A 20,170-nucleotide genomic window follows, 5' to 3' on the forward strand; every position below is an offset into this window, starting at 1 on the left:
GAGGGCGGTATGGTTGGCGTAGTAGTTAGCACAAAGCCTTTACAGCACCAGTTATCAGGACCAGACCGGGGTTCAAATCCTGCGCTGTCTTTAAGGGGTTTGTACGTTCTCCCTGTGTCTGCTTGGTTTTCCCCAGAGTCGTCCCATGTTCAAAACCTACTGGGGGTGTAGGTTAATGGGGTGTAAATTGGGTGGCACAGACTCGTGGGCCAAAATGGCCTGTTATGTGCTGTACATCTAAAAAAAAAGGAAAAAAAATGATTCTTCTCGAATGGTCACGAGAGCATCTGCAAAACAAGAGTGTTCCAAATTCCCCATGACATCCCCTCTAAACTTGTCGTACAGTATCTTTGCCCTCTTATTCCAGACACTCCTAGCACGGGGAAAAAGATTTTGCCATTCCATCTATCCATTCCCTTCATAACTTGCGTGGCTCTTTCAGGTCCTACCTTAGACTCGCCTGCTCCATTGAAAACAAGTCTAGTATTATAACTGAAGTGTCCAGGCCAGGCAGAATCTGAGTGAAACGCCTCTGTCCTTTTCCAGCACAATCACATTTTTCCAGTTGTGGGGTGACCAGAACAAGTCAGGCATGGTCTAAACAATTTTAAAGTTACTTCGTGGCTCAATGGCTCGCTGAGGAGGAGTGTGCTAAAGGGTATATTCTCATGCTCGGTGACACCTCTACAATTCTGCTGCAGGTTTGGGTAAGTGTGGTGCGTGCATCTGCTCCTAAATGACCACTTCTGGTCTCAGCCTGATTGGCGCAAAGCTTCTAACTTCTCTCTTTCCTGCCTCAATGGGAAATTCTTCAGATATCAAAAGTCTGCAGATGCTGAAGAACAGGAACACGGGAGAATCTCAGCTGGTCAGGCAGTATCTGTGGAAGGCAATAGCCCATCATGGTTGTGCAGGGTTTGCCCAATTATTGACATCCCAGATGAGGGGCTCAGGCCTGAAATCCCGACCGTCTGGGCCTTCCATGGATGCTGTGTGACCTGGGGAGTTCTTCTAGCACTCCAACATTCAGGTCCATGATGTATCCTGACCCATTTCTCCTGCCAATCCTTTTCTGAAGTTTCCTTGTCACCCCTCATCTGGCAGGAGAGCCTCTGCTGGACATAAAGATCTCCAGTCAGATAGAAGTTACACGTTTGTAAATATGTACCAGTAGATTCAAGGGAACTTTTTTTTCCCCTGTTATCTCACTCATATGGGTCTCTCACTGATAAAGGATGATCTCTTGAATGTCACAGACCCTATCTCGCTGTGGACCCTGCTCTGTTTGACATGCATTTTTTCTCTGCAACACAAGATTCTGCACTTTCATTGTTGCACAATCTGCTGCGCTCAAGTGCGGGTTGATTTGCCTGGGTAGCACACAAAACAATTCAAACGCAATCTACTGGGAGGTTGACCAGCAACGGTGGGAGGAAAACAACAGTCCATGTTTCTCATTAGACCCCTTCATCAAGACTGGAGGTGTGGAAAAGAGAAAGTGTGTAGAGGGCAGGTGGAAACGCCCTTGTGAGATTGGGGAACTGGAAACAAAAGTTGCCCGTGCTGAAATCTAATCGGGTGAGAAAGATGGGATAAAGAGAGACTGGAAGTAGGTGAGGGGAGGGGGAAGGAGAAAACATAAGATGGAAGGTGGGTGGAGGTGAGTGGGAAAGAGGAAAGAGCAGAGACGATATGGAAGAAGAGAGAGGGAACATGACATGAACTTAGAAAATTCAATCTTCATCCCTCTGGGCTCTCAATTGCCCAGGGGGAACATGAGCTGATGTTCCTCTACTTCGAGTTGGGCCTCACCTTGGCAGTGGAGAAGGCCCGGGGCAGTCTGGTCAGTGTGGGAATGGGAAGGGGAGTTGAAATGACAGCAATGAAATTATTCTTTTTCTTCCACTGATAATACTCAGTACCAGAGTTCCTGCAGTAGATTGTGCTTAATTAAACAAGAACATAAGAAATAGGAGCAGAAGTCGACTATCTGGCCCACTGAGTCAGCCCCACCATTCAATACGATTGGAGCTGATCTGGCCGTGGACTCCGCTCCACCTACCCATCTGTTCCTGATGATTCGAATTCCCCAATTCTTCAAAATTCATTTGAATCTGATATTTATATTCAGTGAGGCAGCCTCTACAAATCTCATTTGCCTGCATTTGGACCAGATCCCTCCAATGTTTCCCATTCATCTACGTGTCAATAGTAGATGGGAGAAGCAGTTCCTCCTCATCTCTGTCCCAAATCTACTCCCCTGAATCTTGAAGCTATGTCCCCAAGTTCAAGTCTCAAACATCCTACCTCTATCATTTGTATTCCTTCCATAGTTTAATATTTCTCAAAGATTTTTCCCCTCCCCCCATCTGCGCTCCAATGAGAAGAGGCACAGACTACTCGATCATTGGTCAAAGGTTAACCCCTTCATCTCTGGAATCAACCTGGTGAACCTCATCTGCACCATCTCAAGAGCCAGAACATCTTTCTCAAGTAAAGAGACCAGAACTGCACCCAGCATCCCATTTGCCGCCTTCATCACCTGTTGCACATGAAAACGAACATTTTGTGATTCATGCACAATCTCTCCCAAGTCCCTCTGCACACCAGCATCATGAAATCTTTCAGCATTTAAATAATAGTCCAATCTATTTTGCTTTTCAAACTGGATACCCTCACATTTACCAACATTGTACTCCACCTGCCTGACCCTGGCTATCTATATCTCTCTGCAGGCTCTCTATTCCCTCTGCACAATTTGCTTTTCAACTCAATCAAACTTAGATATGCTTCACTCTGTCCCCTCCTCCAAATGGTTTATGTACATGGTGAGCAGTTGCAGGTCCAGGACTGACCTCTTCTGCACTCTGCTCACCTCTGATTACCAACCAGAAAAAGAAACACCCATTTATCCCATCTACCTGCCCTGGTTAATTAATCCTCTATCCATGCTAATACATTACCCCCAAATCCATGCATTCTTATGCAAAGTCTCTTGCGTGGAACCCCATCGAACACCTTGTAGAAATCTAAGTACACCACATCCACCTGTTCGTCTCTATCCAATGCACCTAATATATCTTCAAAGAACTCCAGTGTTAGTTTTAATAACCTGGCCTTCTTGAATCCCTGTGCATTCGCCTGAAGGAACAATTTCTATCACCCTTGCTATCACCCTCTTAATGACAGCTTCAAACATTTTCCTAACTGCAGACATTAAGGTTACAGGCCTTTAATTACTTGCCTTTTATCTACTGCTTTTTTAAAAAAAAACAGTGGAGTTACATTTGTCGATTTCCAATTCACTGGGACATGCCCAGGATCCTGAGGACCTCAGTAAATTACCACAAATGCCATTTCTTTCAGTACCCTGGGATCCAGCATGAGGGTCATTTGTTTACCCAGTGAAAGCGATAATATAGACATCCTTACCTCCCAAAGCCATCACCCTATCTCTCTCTGCCACATTCCCCTTGTCTTCCACTGTGAAAGCCTGACTCAAATTAGTTGTTCAGGGTCTCGGCCATTTTCACATATCCCATTATTAATTCTGTCTTCTCATCATCTGAGGGGGGCCACTGTTTACTTTAGTCCCACTTTTCCATCTTACATATCGTGACAGAATTGTGTTATTATTAATTTTTAGGTTAAATCATATATATATATATATATATATATATTTCTTATATATATATATATATATATATATTTCTTATATATATATATATATATTTCTTATATATATATATATATATATATCTTATATATATATATATATATATTTCTTATATATATATATATATATATTTCTTATATATATATATATATATATATATATTTCTTATATATATATATATATATTTCTTATATATATATATATATATATATATATATTTCTTAGAAAATACAGTATGAATGGGCAGGGAACGATAAAGACACTTACATACAGAAACCATTTTGAGAGACTAGGTGTCCTGCTAATTCACTGTTCAGTTGAAGTTGTGTAAACAACCAAAAAAGTCAGAAGTGATTCTCCATTGAAAGTAAAGACAATAACATTTATTCAGAGAAACACCTACGTATACAAGAAAGCCATCTGTTTGTTGGCTGGGCAGAGGAAGAATTTGCTCGTAAACTTTTGGAAAAGTTGGAACTTCAGAGAGAGACACCTATACAATCTTTATAAACAAGCAGAGGGTCATCTACCATGATTCATGCTTTTGGAGAAGCCAGCAGCGATGTCACGTCCTGTGATTACAATGGCAGGAAGGCATCTTTAATATTGCACCAGTTTCATCTGAAGTCAGAAATGCAGTAACCTTCAATGAGAGTTACTGTTGTGCATTCTCCCTTTGACAGGGAAGAGACAGAGTCAATGTGGCATTAAGGAAGCCACTCGACTGCTTCCCTTGGTCAAGAGAGAGCAGTGTCACTGTAGTCAATTTTTAATGGTTGCTTTATTTAAACCTTCCCTGGATTTATGAAATCATAGTGTGAAAACAAGTTCCAAAACCTCCACGCAAGAGAGGGGAATTTGTGGAAAAAGTCATTCTTACGAAGATCTCTGAAGCCCAAACACCAAGCAAAGAGAACCAGCCTCAATGACTGTCTGGACACATAAGGTGCTGGATGACTCAAAACTTCCTGCAGCTAAACAAAGGCAAATCTGAGATCATCCTACTCTCCACCCCCCCCCCCGCCCAACTCTACCAAATTTATCTCCAATACCCTTGATAACTTATCCACCCTCATTAAACCACACATCAAATCCCTTGGTGTGATATTGAATTCCACCTTCAAATGTGACAAACTGGTCAATGCAGTTGTATAAGCCGGTTTTTCCCAGCTCCGCACTGCTGCCAAAATCAAATCATTCCTGGCATTGAAAGACCTCGAGAAAGTTATCCATCCCCTCATTTTCTACCGTTTAGAAGACTCTAACACTCATTACATGGGAATTAGTCAGTCGTCATTATCCTGTCTGCAACTAGTGCAAAATGCTCCTGCAAGGCTCCTGACAGGAGCCAAGAGGAGGGACTATATCACCCCTATTCTGCCCTCCCTTTACTGACTGCCAATACGGCTCAGAATAGATTTTTTAATTTCTCCAGTTTGTTTACAAAGCCATCAATGGACTAGCCCCATCCTATAATCACCAATCTCCTAAAGCTCGACACCACTTCAAGACCCCTCAGATTGGCCAATTTAAGGCACCTGGTTGTTCTGCGCTCAAATCACAAACTCAGGGGAGATTCAGCCTTCACAATAGCAGCCCCCAAACTGAGGGACAATGCTCCTCCCTCCATCAAACCAGCCCCTTCCTTTAACTCTTTGAAATCCAGGCTGAAGTTGTATTTTCACTCGCAAGCGTTTTGGGGTGATTGCAGATTGTTACCACGTTTTATGTACAATTCTAAACCTCGGGGATCCGTTTTATACTGCACTTTAAATAGGTGCTGAGGTTAGGATGCAATTTATGATCTGGACAGCGCTTTGTTGTTTAAATGTGCAATTAAATAAACTAAACCAAATATTTGTCTGTATTTGTCTGAAAGCAAAACTACAAGAATTAGTGAGTTTGAGAACTTTTAAAGACACTGGGTTTCAACACAAAAGATTTCTGAGAGTGAATTTTGAAATTATCTCTTCAGAATTATGCCTGAACTGTATTGCTTTGGGTTTTGCCACACACACACACACACACACACACACACACACACACACACACACACAGTTCCCACACAACAATAATAAAGGGGAACTAGATAACAGAAGAAAAAAAAATTATAGCTTATATCATTTGTCATGTCCACGGTTAACTACCCAAGCACAACATTAACTACCTGATTCTCCATCCACCCACCCCCCACCATTGGCTCCTCTTTCTCATTTACATTTGCGTAGTGCCGAACAGTGAACCCCAGAAGTCGAAAATATTTCAGAAGCAACGGTAAACGAGCGAGCTAGCAGATGCTGGAAAACTGGGACACACACAAAATGCTGGAGGAACTCAGCGGGTCAAATGGCCTGATTCTGTGCTGTAATTGTTATATAGTCATGCAGCATCCATGGAAAGCAATAGACAATATTTTGGCTGACAGCCCACATCAGTGCACTGACTTCATTCCACATCTTGGGATTAAAAGCCTTTTCTTTTTTTTTAAATTTCAACATCCCTCTGGTCAAACGACTTGCTGTTTGTCTGGGCTCAGAGTCTGCTGGTGATGGAATTGGACTGGTGTGAGATTATGGCCCACTGCAAGGGTCACGCAACAGGATTATACTGTGCGATGCAGAAGTTCTTGATCCGTAAGGGTGTCAAAGGTAAAGGCAGGAGAATGGGGTTGAAAAGGAAAAATACATCGGCCATGATTCCAAAGGCAAAAAGGACTTGATGAGCCGAATGGCATCAGTCTGCTCCCAATGAGGCAGTACCTCTTGACGAAGGGAAAAGATAAACCTAAATTTGTCATTAGGGATACAAGTCGGTCTTGTGAGCGACAAGATAGAGAGAAGTGATTGAATGTCTAAAGCTTTCTGATTCCTGACAGCTTTCGTGAGGTGAACTGAGCTGCACTGTCGCTTAGTGGTGAATCCCACAGCCTCAAACCGGAAATCATTGCTTCTCCCTGCACCTGGATTGAATGCAAGAGAACAGAATCAACACATGGGGTTGATTCTGGGGTTCACTGTTCGGCACTACACAAATGTAAATGAGAAAGAGGAGCCAATGGTGGGGGGGTGGGTGGATGGAGAATCAGGTAGTTAATGTTGTGCTTGGGTAGTTAACCATGGACATGACAAATGATATGAGCTATAATTTTTTTTTCTTCTGTAATCTAGTTCCCTTTTATTATTGTTGTGTGGGAACTTGTTCAAGAAATGGAGCCCATTTGAATTGTACTGCCACAATTGAAATAGGACAACATTTGAGATTCCGTTGGTGAAAAATGTTTTATATTGTTACAAGCTCGACCAGCAATAATAAATTAACCTAGACAATCTTCAAAAAAATAATTTTTGTTAATAACTATTAATAATATAAAATCTTACTTAACCCCACTATGCACAAGTGTGTGTGTGTGTGTGTGTGTGTGTGTGTGTGTGTGTGTGGCAAAACCCAAAACCCAACAGAATGGGAAATTCTATTTTTCCATTAGCTTTCTCCCATGGAATATAATAAAAGTAAATGGAACATTTCAATGTCATGCACTGGATGTTCAGAGGATTCTGGGCTTTTATTTTTCCACTTTCATGTTTGATTGTTGCCTGAGTCCGCTGAACAAAAACTCAGATTGTAATGCAAGTAGTGGAAGGAACTCTCTCTGTATCAGTAAGGCATTTTGGAAATGGTGTTCAGAGCACTGCAGAAAACAACACTGAATTTTACAGCACAGTTTGTCCCTTCAGTCTAAATAGTTAAACAACCCACATTTATTCCCTGCACAAATCTTCCTCCATGTCAACACTATGAGCAATGTATTTTCCAACCTTCCCCCCCCCCCCACCCCCGATATGTTTAGCTTCTTCTTAAACCCATTCATGTCATTCTCCTCCACCAGTCATCGCAAGGATGGACACTTTCCCTGAAACATTGGGTTCCTTATCAAAGGAAGGATGTGGTGGCATTCGAGAGGGTCCGAAGGAGGTTCGTGAGAATGATCCCTGGAGCGTAAGAAACATTTGGTGTCTCTGTGGTTGTACTCATTGCAGCTTGGGAGGATAAAGGGGAAATTCATTGAAAGCTATCGAATACTCAAAGGACTAGATGGAGTGGACATGGAGAGCTGGTTTCCACTGGTGGGGGGAATCTGGGAGCAGAGGACACAGCCTCAAAATACAAAAAAAAAAGTTCCTTCAGTACAAAGACAAGGAGGAATGTATTTCTGTAGAGGGTGATAAATCTGTGGAATTCATATCCACAGATGGCTGTGGAGGCCAAGTCATTGGGGATATATATGACAGACAATATAAATTCTCGATTAGGAAGGGAATCAAGGGATGCAGGGAGATAGGAGGAAAATAAGGTGGAAAAAGATAGTACATCAGCTATGATGGAATAGCAGGCAGACTTGATGGACTGAATGGCCTAAATCCACTCAATGTTTTCTGATCTTATGAACCACTCAGAGCATTGATCTCACAATTGTGACCCCCACCAGATTTAAATTCCCCTCACCTGAAGGTGCGAGTCAAGAACAAATGACCTAATTCCAGACCACAGGGCAACAGATCCAATAGATTTTTTTTAAGATGGGATGAGAGGATCGCTCACAATTCCAGTCATTCCAATCAGAAGGATGCTGGTGCCCCTGTAAAACCTATCCAAGAATCCACTGGTTTCTTGGTTACAGAGATTTTACTTGTTCAGTGACTTGATGCAACATCCCTGATGCCTCTGGATCAGTCAGACGAGCTTCAGCTTGTTGGTCCATTAACAAAGCCATCACACCACCATGGCACTTTTTAATTGCAGAGGTGTATAAATGTCCAGGGATGGAGTCCATAGAGTTATATTGCACAGAACAGGCCTTTCAGCCAACTTGTATATGCTGACAAAATTCAGTCTGACCTAGTTCTATTTGCCTGCATTTGGTCCAAACTCTTCAAAGCCCCTCCTATCCATACATCTGTCCATATTGAACTTCGTAATTGTAAACAAACTCTGGCAGCACGTTCCGGGTCGAGTCCAGCCTCTGAGTGCAAACATTGCTCCTCAGTCCAGTCTTAAATCTTTCCATCTCACCTTTAAATCGATGTCCTCTAGTTCTGGAATCATCTACCCTGTGGGCATTTGCTTTATCCATGCCCTTCATATACCTCTATTAGATCACTCCTCACCTTCCAAGTCCCAGCCTATCGAATGTCTCCCGATAACACAAGCCTTCAAGTTTCAGCAACATCCTAGTGAATCCCTGCCAATTTATTGATAGCCTTCCTATAGTTCGACCACCAGAACTGCACACAGTAATCCCATCAATGCCTTGGACAGCTTTATTATGAGATTTCACCTATTGTGCTCAATAGCCTGTATAGGCACCTTCACCAACCACCCTGTTAAACTAAGTTGCCACTTTCAAGAAAATATGGGCCTTTACCCCCACCCCCAGTCTCTCTGTTTACACTATCCAAGGCCTTGCTCTTGACTGTGCAAATCCTGCCATGGTTTGACTTACCAAAGTGCAATGCCTCGCACTTTTGTGAATTAAATTCCATTTCCCATTCTTGGGCTACCTTCCCAACTCATCTAGACCCTGTTGTAAACTTCACTGTCCACTACATCACCAATTTTGGTGTCACCTGCAAATGTTCCAATTGTGGTAACTACATTGCCATCCAGGATAGCAAAAAATTAGTGACCCAATGCTGATCCCAATGGCACACACAAGCCCCCAATCAGTGAAATATCCATTACTAACTTCTGACTCCTTCCACGAAGTCAATTCCGATTCATTGACAGAGTACATCCATGACATCATATACAACCCCGAGATTGTGTTTCCTGCAGGCGAGGTAGAATCACCACTTATTGGCTGTGCAAAAAAAACTATACATCATGGACACATCTAAACAAATAAAAACAACTGACTGTGCAATACAGAGAGGAAAAAACAAACAATAAAATGCACAAGTCAGAGTTCTTAATGAGTCCCTGATTGAGTTTGTTGTTGAGTCTGATGGTGGAGGGGGAGCAGCTGTTCCTGAACCTGGTGGGGCGAGACTTGTGGCATCTATATCTCTTTCCTGATGGCAGCAGCGAGAACAGAGTGTGGGCTGGGTGGTGTGGATCCTTGATGATTGCTGTCCCTCTCTGACAGCAATGTTCCCCGTAGATGTTTTCAACGGTGGGAAGGGGTTGCCTTTGATGTCTTGGGCTGTGTCCATTATCTTTGGAAAGGCCGGATCACATTGGACCCAATGTATTTAACCTTCAGACTGACTTGTCACATGGAATATCCTGATGTCAATTGATGAAAAACAAAACAGATGAAAACTTCAAATGCTGCAATTCGGTCATTAAATTTTAATAAAACAGAAAGTGCTGAAAACCGTCAGCATCTTTGGAGAGAGAACCCAAATTAGTGTGTCAAGTCCAAGATCCGTTGGAACGCTGGTGTTCTGGTTTTTCCTGGCATTAGTTGCTGCTTCTGGTCAGTACATCCTCTATGGCTGAATGGATTCATCTCATTGAGAGATCGCACCTTTGCGTCTTGGCTGAGGTGCTGATGGATGCTCTGGCAGAGAGTAAATCTTCAGGAGATGAAAAACAAAACTGCTTCCACCACATTTCACTCTGCTCGCAAATACATTTGCCACACTGATCATTTCCTAATATGTTATAAGTCAGTCACAATGTGTGACAAATGGCTATCACGTATGTTCACTGCTTTTAAAACATCCCCTCACTCCAACAACACCCCACTTGGTTACGATCTATGTGCAATCTCAGATTAAAAGTCAGTGAAGAAGGTACTGATAGGTAACCAGGCAGAATCGTCTTCCCAGAGTAAAGTATCCAATACAAGAGGGCATGCATTTGAGGGGAAGATGGGGTTGTTTAAAAGAGATGTATGGGGCAAGTTTTATATAGATCATACACACACACACACACACACACATATATAGATCATACACACACACATATATAGATCATACACACACACACACACACACACACACATATATAGATCATACACACACACACACACACATATATAGATCATACACACACACACACACACATATATAGATCATACACACACACATATATAGATCATACACACACACATATATAGATCATACACACACACACACACACACACATATAGATCATACACACACACACACACACACACACATATATATAGATCATACACACACACACACACACATATATATAGATCATACACACACACACACACATATAGATCATACACACACACACACACACACACACACACACACACACTACCTCTGCTGGGAGTAGTAATGGAAGCAGATACAACAGCAGTGTTTAAGAGGCTTCCAGATAGATAAGTATATGTATGCAGGGAATGAAGAGAGAGATGGATTTTGTGTAGGCTGAAGAGACTTAATTTGGCATCATGGTCAGAGCATACTTTGTGGGCAGTGGGATCTGTTGCTGTGCTGTAATGTAATGTTCTATCTTTAGCTGCATTTATTCACTGTCACAAAATATTAATATTAATAATTTTAATATTTAGCGGCAAGAAATGTAAACAGGGTTGGGAGCTTGTTCCTGATTAACATCCATTAATGAATGACCTAGCCACTAACATGTCAGGGAATATTGATGAAGACGCAGATCTTTCAATTCCTATCAGTCCCAATGTCAGGTTGCTGTTGATGTGTAGAATGTCAACTCACTATAAAAAAAACAATAGTTTCCTGGAAGCAGGCCACCGATTCCAACCGTAATCAGGAAACACCATCCAAACATCAGCGTGACCTATAGCTTTAGACCTGCTATAGAATCCAAGAAGTTGCAAAATCTCTTGTATTAAAACACTGGTCTATATCAAAGCCAATATGTGCTATTCACCAAACTTGAAAGATAAATTTGCCTTCATTATTGTCAAAGATCTATCATTTATTACAAACGTTTCATCAACTTTACTTTCAACACTTACATAAGTAACTGTAGTAGGATTCATCTCTCATAACTCAAACCATTTCAAGTTACCCTGTCTCACCCATATTCCAGGAGTGTAGATTCAGTTCAATGTGAAACAGATGAAAGACCTTTTACAACGTAGACTTGCAAACAGTTTTTGTGAACATTAGGGATGCTTTTAACAGAAACATAGCTCCAGGAGCCAGGCAGCTCAGTAAATACCAACTCTGATGGGATTAACCGCCATGATGATCTCCTATGAATTGGACGCCTCTGTGGATTTCTGAAGCACCAATAATCAATCTTGCCTGTTCACTAATACCTGTTCATGTTTCACCAGAATTAGTGCACTGCACTCATCATCTCATCCCTTAGTCCCAAAAGGGAGCTGCGATTCCAGGTGAGAGTAATTACCCTTGACTTCATGGTGGCACCAGATGAAGTGTAGCAGCAAGAAGCCCCCAGGAAGACCAAAATGGGCATCACAGGAGTTCACCAGGTGCAAAAAGAGGCTAGGATGATTGGAGGGCCATCATCTTGCCCCCAGAACATCAGTACAGGAGTTCCTTTGGGTGGCATCAAGGCCTGAACTGACTGTCTGGAATGTGGCAGGGTTGCCTACTCTCTCCAATCTTATTTATGAGAGCCTTAGCTGAATCCATCAAGAAGGATGAGGGCATGAGGGGTAACGTTGCCAGGCATTGGAGGCACCCAGATCAAAGCCTCCCTGTACATTAACGTCACTGTCTTCTGTTCAGACACATGATCAGTCCACAGATCGATCAGCATCTGGTACCAGATTGAGTGGGCATTGGGTGCCAGACTAAACCGGAAGAAGAGTCAGGCAAAGCTCTTCAGAATCTGGTCCAATTGATAGGTTATCCCCTTCACAGTCAGATCTGACTACCTGCTGATGTTGGGGTTCTGGTTTAGAGAGGGTGAGGCATGCAACAAAAATTGGTCAGAGAGGATAACAAAGGTCCACCACAAAATGGGTCTGTGTATGTGGTGCTCCCCCTCAACAGGGAAGAAGCTGGTCATCAGGTGCAAGGTGCTCTCGGTAGTGCAATTTGTGGCAAAGATGTGGCCCATCCCTTGCACCTCTGCCGTGAAGGTCACCAGAGTAGCCTTTTGATTCAGAAAGAGATCCAAACTGGAAAGGGTCTGAAGGGTGGCCATGTACAAGTCACCAGACAATGGGAGCAAGGGTGTATCCAATGAGCCCCTCACCCTGTTGACCACCTTTGTGTGAGGTGCATGAGGCTGTGCATGGAACTAAGGTACGAGGAGGGCACCAAGTGCCTCTATGTCTGAGGTTCTACCCATCCTAGGTGTTGTGACCCCAATTGCTGACCAACATCCCAATCAAATTCATGGGAAAGTTCTTCCAGACCCACATCTTTGACAACAAGCCCATCAGGCAGTGGTTACCATGGGATGTCCAGACAACAAAAGATGAGCGAGGACCCAATAGATACAGTGGGAGAGTTCCCTGGACAGACTGTCCAGGTCACCTGGTGGATCGCCTCATCACGAGTGCTCACTAATAAGCACCAGAATTTGGCCTAACGGTGGTGAGTATCACTTTTGGTCAGATTCGTTATTTACAACTAGAATATCACCCACAATGTGGTAAATGTTCAGAAAACGTTCAGAGGCAGGACAAGGACCAAGGGATATAGAAAATCTAGTTAAGAAGAAAAGAAATGCTTACAGATTTAAGAAGCTAGAAACTGAGAGAGCTCCAGAGAGAATTACAAGATTGCCAGCAAAAAGCTAAGGAGAGCGAGAAGGAAACCAAGATTAAGGAAAATCCCAAAGCATTCAACAAGCATGTGAAGAACAAGAGAAAGAGTCATGCAAGGATAGGATCCATCAGGGGGTGATGGTGGAAACGTGCATGGAATTGCAGGAGATAACAAATACTTTGCTTTGGTATTCACCAGTGCACCTTGGCAGTTGTGAGGATGATTTAAAGTGGATTGAAACTCTTGAACATGTTCACATTTTAAAAAAGAGGCTGTGATGGAGCTTTTGAAAGGCACAAAGTTAGACGTCACCAGGAATAGACGTGATTTACCCAAGGCTAAAGTGGGAAGCGAGGGAGGAGATTGCTGAGCTACTGGTGATGAACTTCACATCATCACTGGGGACAGGAGAAGTACCAGAGGATTGGAGAGATGCAAATGCAGTTCCCCTGCTTAAGAAAGGGAGTTGAACTAACCCAGGAAATTATAGACCAGTGAGTCTGACTTCAGTGGAGGGCAATCTGCTGGAGAAGATCCTGAGGTTCAGGATTTACAAACATTCAGAGAGACAGAATCTGATTCGGGATAGTCAGTATGGCTTTGTCAGGGGGAAGTCATGATTCACAAGCCTGATTGAATTCTTTCAGGATATAACAAAGAACACTGATGAAGATGGAGTGGTGGATGTAGTGTATATGAATTTCAGAATGATATTTGATAATGCAAGGCACATTCAGAAAGGAGATATGGAATCCAAAGATGTCTTGCTTTCTGGATACAGTATTGGCTTGCCCAGAGAAGGCACAAGGTGCTTGTATTCTGTATGGAGGTTGGTGACCCATGGTGTTCACAGGGATATGTCTGGGAACCCCTCCTCTCTGTAATGTTTATAAAATACCTAGATGAGGAAATGGAAAGGTGGATTAGTAAGTGCGTAAGTGACACTGAAGTGGTTGGTATTGTGGATAGTCTGGAGGGTTGCCGGAGATAACAAAGGGACGTTGAAAGGATGTGGAGAAGTGACAGATGATGGAAGTTAGTGGAGGAACTGAGAGGTGTATGGGGCCTTGACCATAGGGCTCTCAAAATTGCTGTAGAGTGATAGTGTTGTAAAGATGGCGTATGGTATGTTGGCCATCATTAACTGTGGGATCGAATTCAAGAGCCACGAGGTAATGTTATAGCTATATAAGATCATGGTTAGTTCCCAGTTGGAACTAACTGAACTGTGTTCAGTTCAGGTGACCTCATTACAGCAAAAATGTAGATGGGAGAAAGAGAGTGCAGAGGAGATTTACTAGGAAGGCACCTGGATTGGAGAGCATGACGAAGAGGATAGGTTGAATGTACTTGGTCCTTTCTCCTTGGAGTGATGGAGGATGACAAGTGACCTGATGGAGGTGTACAAGACAATGAGACCCATAGATTGGGTGAATGATCAAAGGCTTTTTCACAGGGCAGAGAGAGATAACATGAGGGGCATAGTTTTAAGGAGCTAGGGAATAGGTATAGGGGAGGGGGGTGCATGAAGTAATTTCACCACACACAGTGTGGAGGGTGAATAGAATGCACTGCCGGCAATGGTAGTGGAGGCAGGTACAATAGGATCCTTTAGGAGATGATAGGTTCATGGGACTGAGAAAAATATAGAGTTAAACAGTGAGTAATTTCTAGGCAATTGTAGTAGGTTATTAGGTAGGTACAACACTGTGGGCGAAAAAGCCTGGACTGTGCTGTAGATATCACACATTACCCCTAAAATCATTGCGGTGAATGGAGACAGTCACCCACCTCTTTGCAAAATGACAATTTGTTAAGAGTGTGTAGAGAAGGATGCAAGGACCCTTGTCACGGTTCATCCCCAGCAGGAGCATTACAAAGGATTCTCTGATTTACAGGCTTTTCCCCAGGGATGCACAGGAAGACAGACATCTAGAGCTGCTGGGAAGATCATTCACTTGGCAAAAGATGCCCTTCGGTCTACCAAAATCTCTTTGTCTTCCAGAATACTGAGATGTCACTGAGGGAATGCTGCTGCCTGACACATTCCAGGCGGCTAGAGTATATTCTGCTCTGAGCAGCCAATGCAGGGGTATTGAAGGGAAAGACCACATTAGAGTAATTCTGTAACCAGGTGTTGTGTGGCTGAGACCGAGGGAAAGGTATCTCTGGGTTCAAGAACAATTTATTTCCAATAGCTCTCAGTCTATCTGTTCTATCTATGCTTTTCCATGCACTACGGTAACTGTGAACATTTATTTTCTCTCTTTTTTATTGATTAACTCTTTTCAATTTAATCCATGGTATTATAGTTTACTTTACAAAGTACCTGTCTAGCTGCAGCAAGTAAGAATTTCAGTACATATATAAACTGTACTTATGTGTATGACAATAAATTTATTATCTTCATAGTCATGTCTGCCTAGAATCATTGTAAATGCAACTGTGGCATCCGCTTCCACCATTATCTCGCGCAGCCAGTTCCAGGCACTCATTACTCTCTGTGTTAAAAAAAACCAACATACTCCGATGTCTCCTTCAAACTGCCCCCACCCATTTTCAATGCTTATAGCAGAATTTGCATGCAGTGAAATGCAGATGATTTGAGGACCAACCTGAAGGACTTATTAAAAAAAAGTGAATTGAACCCATAAAGAGAAAAACACTTTTTCCACAAAAGAAATCAATGTTCAATTACGGTAGAAAAAGAGCGAACACTTTTTATTAATGGACTACACCTAAAGAACCACTGTGTCACAGTTGTAGAACACCAAACAATTTTGGTGGTTATTAATGAGTGCACAGCTGGGGAATTTGGACAAGGCTGGGTATTAACACCAACTCCCCCTGTAGGCAGTTAAAGGGCACCAGGCATACACAAGCTTTTAAAAATACAGCATATTATCAACACCTGGTGCCAATTAGATTGTTACAAATTAAATAGAAAAAAATGAATTACAAACTCAAAGTTCATGGTGTGCTGCCCTTCATTAGTTGGGGGATTGAATTCAAAAGCCATGAGGGAAGATTGCAGCTTGAAGAAGATCACACTTGGAGCTTTGCGATAAGATCTGAACGCCTCATTACAGGAAGGAAGTAGTAGATGCTTTAGAGAGGGCGCAGAGGAAATTTACCAGGATGCTGCTGGATTGGAGAACATGTCATGTGAAGTAAGGTTGACCGAATTCTTTGGAGCAACAAATATAAAATTATGGGGGTGTCGATAGGGTGGAGGGCCAACACCTTCCCAGGGCAACTATAGCAAATATCACCAGTTAAAGGTGAGCAGAGGAATGTTTGGGAGAGATGCTAGAAGTAAGATTTTTACTGGTGTTTGGAATGCACTGCGATTCTGGGGGGGTGGAGGCTGGTGCAATAGGGATATTTTAGAAATCTCTCAGACAGCCCATGAGAAAAATGGAGGGTTACAGATGTGAGGTAGGGCAGGGTGAGACTGTTGTGGAGTTATTTTACAGAGGACAGCACAACATTGTGGGCTATACTGTGGTGTAACGTTCTGGGTTCGAAAGTGAGCTGGGAAGATGTGAGGCTGGGGATCTTGCAGCAAAAGCAGTAGCGGATATGAACGGACAATCGGTTATTTTCAGGCAGAACCTCCCTTTGACTGAGGCAGAGAGATCGTGGCTCAAGATGCCACTGGCATTTGTGCGGCTGTTTCAGCGTCACCGCACACAGGCTCAGGAAACCATCGCTTCCCTCGGCGTCTGCTGACCGAGGGCTGAATCCTCGCATTCAGGCTGCTACTGGGGACATTTCTGGCGATCACTGTTGTCTTGCAACAGCGAGCGCTCACTCTCAAGGCCGGGAGGAGAATGGCCTCTTTCATCTGCAAAATGGACCACGGTGACAAAATGAGAACACAGCTTTTTAAAACAAAATCCCCCAGAAACACAAGAAATGTGGGAAAAGAGGAAACAACTGGGGGGAAACACTCTCCATGGCAGCCAGCCTCTGTGGCAGAGGGAGATGGTCAATCTTACGCAGTTAGAGTTTTGCTCCCACTTTTCTTTTTCAAGCTTGCTCTAAGCGAACCTCACTTTAGTGGGTATTGTCCAGAGGATCAGTTCCACTCTTCCTCATTGTGCAGTGACTAAGACACTGAACGTTCAGGGTCCCCAAGTTCCCCAGTCTCGGCGCGTTCTGGCTCTTAGGGCGGGCGGGTCCAACTCCATCGGAAGGTGCGCTCCCCTCTTCCCTCCCTCCCCTTCCGCAGGGGGAAAAAAGAGCAAGGCTGTTGGCGTTCCCTTTTTAAGACCAGCTGGAATGCCCGACTTCCCCTCCTTGCCGAGGTCACAGGGAAGATTTAACCCTGAGACTAAATTGAACAGGGCAAGCGATAGAAGCAACGTGGACCCGACCTATCTTCCATTCACCAACTGATGGGATACAGCAGCGATGAGCTCCGCGACAGAGTCCAGATATTCTCGTCGCCAAGGACCTACTCTTCTGTGAAGTCGCCAACTTTACAAAAAGGCGCCTTCTCCATAAATCAATCAATAGAGACACAGAGAGAGACAGAGAGAGAGAGAGACAGAGAGAGAGAGACAGAGAGAGAGAGACAGAGAGAGAGAGAGACAGAGAGAGAGAGACAGAGAGAGAGAGAGAGACAGACAGAGAGAGAGACAGACAGAGAGAGAGACAGACAGAGAGAGAGACAGACAGAGAGAGAGACAGACAGAGAGAGAGACAGACAGAGAGAGAGACAGACAGAAGTAATATAAACAGCTGCAAAATATCTATGTTCTAAATTAAATGTGAATCTTTTAACGGAGCGTAGATTTTTTTTAAGTAAACAAAACACTCCCGTTAATAACATTCTCCCAAGAGGAAGACTTCTCTTAAAGCGGAGCTTTTATTGCAGAAATCATAAAGTAACAAATAACGAGGCCAATCGCCCACATTTGGTTCATGGTGGGGGGTGGGGGGGGGGGGGGGAGACGTTTACAGGAGTCGTGTCTCGAGGTGCCCTGTTGAGCCGTTTTCTTCCGGAGGTCGGACCCGTCGGATTCAGAAGACGAGCCGGTCTCACTGCACCTCCGCCCGCGCCCACACCCATTCCGACGCTTGTTTCTCACAGTTTACTATTTAAAGCAAACAGGTCGCCCAAGTTTTGTGTGTTTGGCTTGGATGCATCCAGCAGGCTGGAGGGATAGGGGAGGGGGAGGGAAGGGGAAGGGAAGAGTTCATCGAATGACAGGAATATATCGCTGCGTTCAGGTAACCCCAAAAAATAACCACATTGGAGCTCTCGAACGAATTAAAACGTGGAGGGTGAGAATTCTGGTGGTCAGTGGAAGCGGAGGTCCAGCTCACATCAATCACACCTGCTCCGCCGGTATTTTTCAAGCGTATTTGCTGTGTTGGCCAGGAATTAAACATTTCTCATTTCCAATTCCAGTCGGAGTTGAGAATAGCCCGTTGCTCTCACCACGAAGAGCGAACTCAGGCAGCCGCAAATTGAAAACAAAAACCGGATACATCTTTCCGCCTGGCACTTGAGGGCAGACGAAACGGGATGGATCGGAAAACAGACAGACGCTCAGGAGAATGAGCGGCCCCTGCCCGAACGCTCGGGTTGGAGTTGAGCCCTAAGTTCCCTGCCGCCGATGACGGGGTTGCTGCAAGACCGACGGAACGAACGCCTTCCAAGGGGAACATTGGGATGAGACGACAGCCCCGCCGCGAACGCGTCTGGAAATACCGCACAACAGTTTGTCAACTGCAATAACAAACCCCGAAAGTGCAGGTCGGACACTGAACCAGCCGGAGTTGTCAGATGCAGGTTCTCACCGTGACCTGCAAGAGGATTGGCGTCCGTCACTCAACCTGGGGGTACTGGACCAACCTCCCTCCGCGTTGTCCGGGCTCGGGGAAGGGGGGGGGTGCCCCGCTCGACTTTACACCCGCTTTACAACTTACCCCTCTTGTCCGTTCCAGCCGAGAGGGAAGGAGCCAGTCGCCCTGATCGCTTGGCCAGAGCTGATGCAAGTCCCGCTGGAAAGGTCCACGTTTTCGGCGAGGAGGCGGCGCGGCCGGGCTGTGCAGAGCGAGCCAAGGCTGGGTCCACTCCAGCTCTGCCACCAGCTGCCTCTCCGCCCGCGACTCCCCACCCCCCTCTCTTCACTCCATTCCCCTGCTGGCCATTCAAGGAATGAAAGGAGCAGGAATCTCCCCTTTCCACGAAACGCCGAAGGGAGGCAGCAGAGCAACCCGTTGCCGTTCAGGAGGGGCGCCAGCCCAGCGTTAACCATTCGTCGCCAGTTTCCCTTCGGGCCGCAATTGGCAAGCAGCCAACCCCCCCCCCCCCCCCCCCCCCCCCGCTCAGCTGGGACTCTCGCCTCGGACTCCGTTCAGCCCCTTTCACACCTGTGGATGGCAGACGGGTCCCTGATCTCATATTTCGCCACAACTGAGCAGCGAGGAGAAACCTCATCCCTTCCCCCCCCTCCCCTCCCCATCTATCCGCATCCCCCCTCCTCCCCTCCCATCTATCCGCATCCCCCCTCCTCCCCTCCCCCCTCCCCCCCCTCCCCCCTCCCCCCCTCCCCCATTCTCCCCCTCCTCCCCAGTCCCACCTCTCCCCCTTCCCCCCTCTCCCCCTTCCCCCCTCTCCCCTCTCCCTCCCTTCACCCCTCTCCCTCCTTCACCCCTCTCCTCCTTCACCCCTCTCCCTCCTTCACCCCTCTCCCTCCTTCACCCTCTCCCTCCCTTCACCCCTCTCCCTCCCTTCACCCTCTCCCTCCCTTCACCCCTCTCCCTCCCTTCA

General features: G+C 44.8%; 1 protein-coding gene across 3 annotated transcripts in view; it reads right to left on the bottom strand.

The window, feature by feature from the left end:
• Positions 1-19,506, bottom strand: part of LOC138736042 (cadherin-22-like) — a 1,166,757-nt gene extending 1,147,251 nt beyond the window's left edge. For all 3 annotated transcript variants that reach the window (XM_069884871.1, XM_069884873.1, XM_069884872.1), the window contains exon 1: positions 19,324-19,506. The gene's annotated coding sequence lies outside the window, so the exon portion shown is untranslated. The remainder of the gene's footprint in view (positions 1-19,323) is intronic.
• Between the last annotated feature and the right edge of the window lie 664 nt (positions 19,507-20,170).

Source organism: Narcine bancroftii, chromosome 6 (genome assembly GCF_036971445.1).
Source record: "Narcine bancroftii isolate sNarBan1 chromosome 6, sNarBan1.hap1, whole genome shotgun sequence".
Taxonomy (NCBI): Eukaryota; Metazoa; Chordata; class Chondrichthyes; order Torpediniformes; family Narcinidae; genus Narcine; species Narcine bancroftii.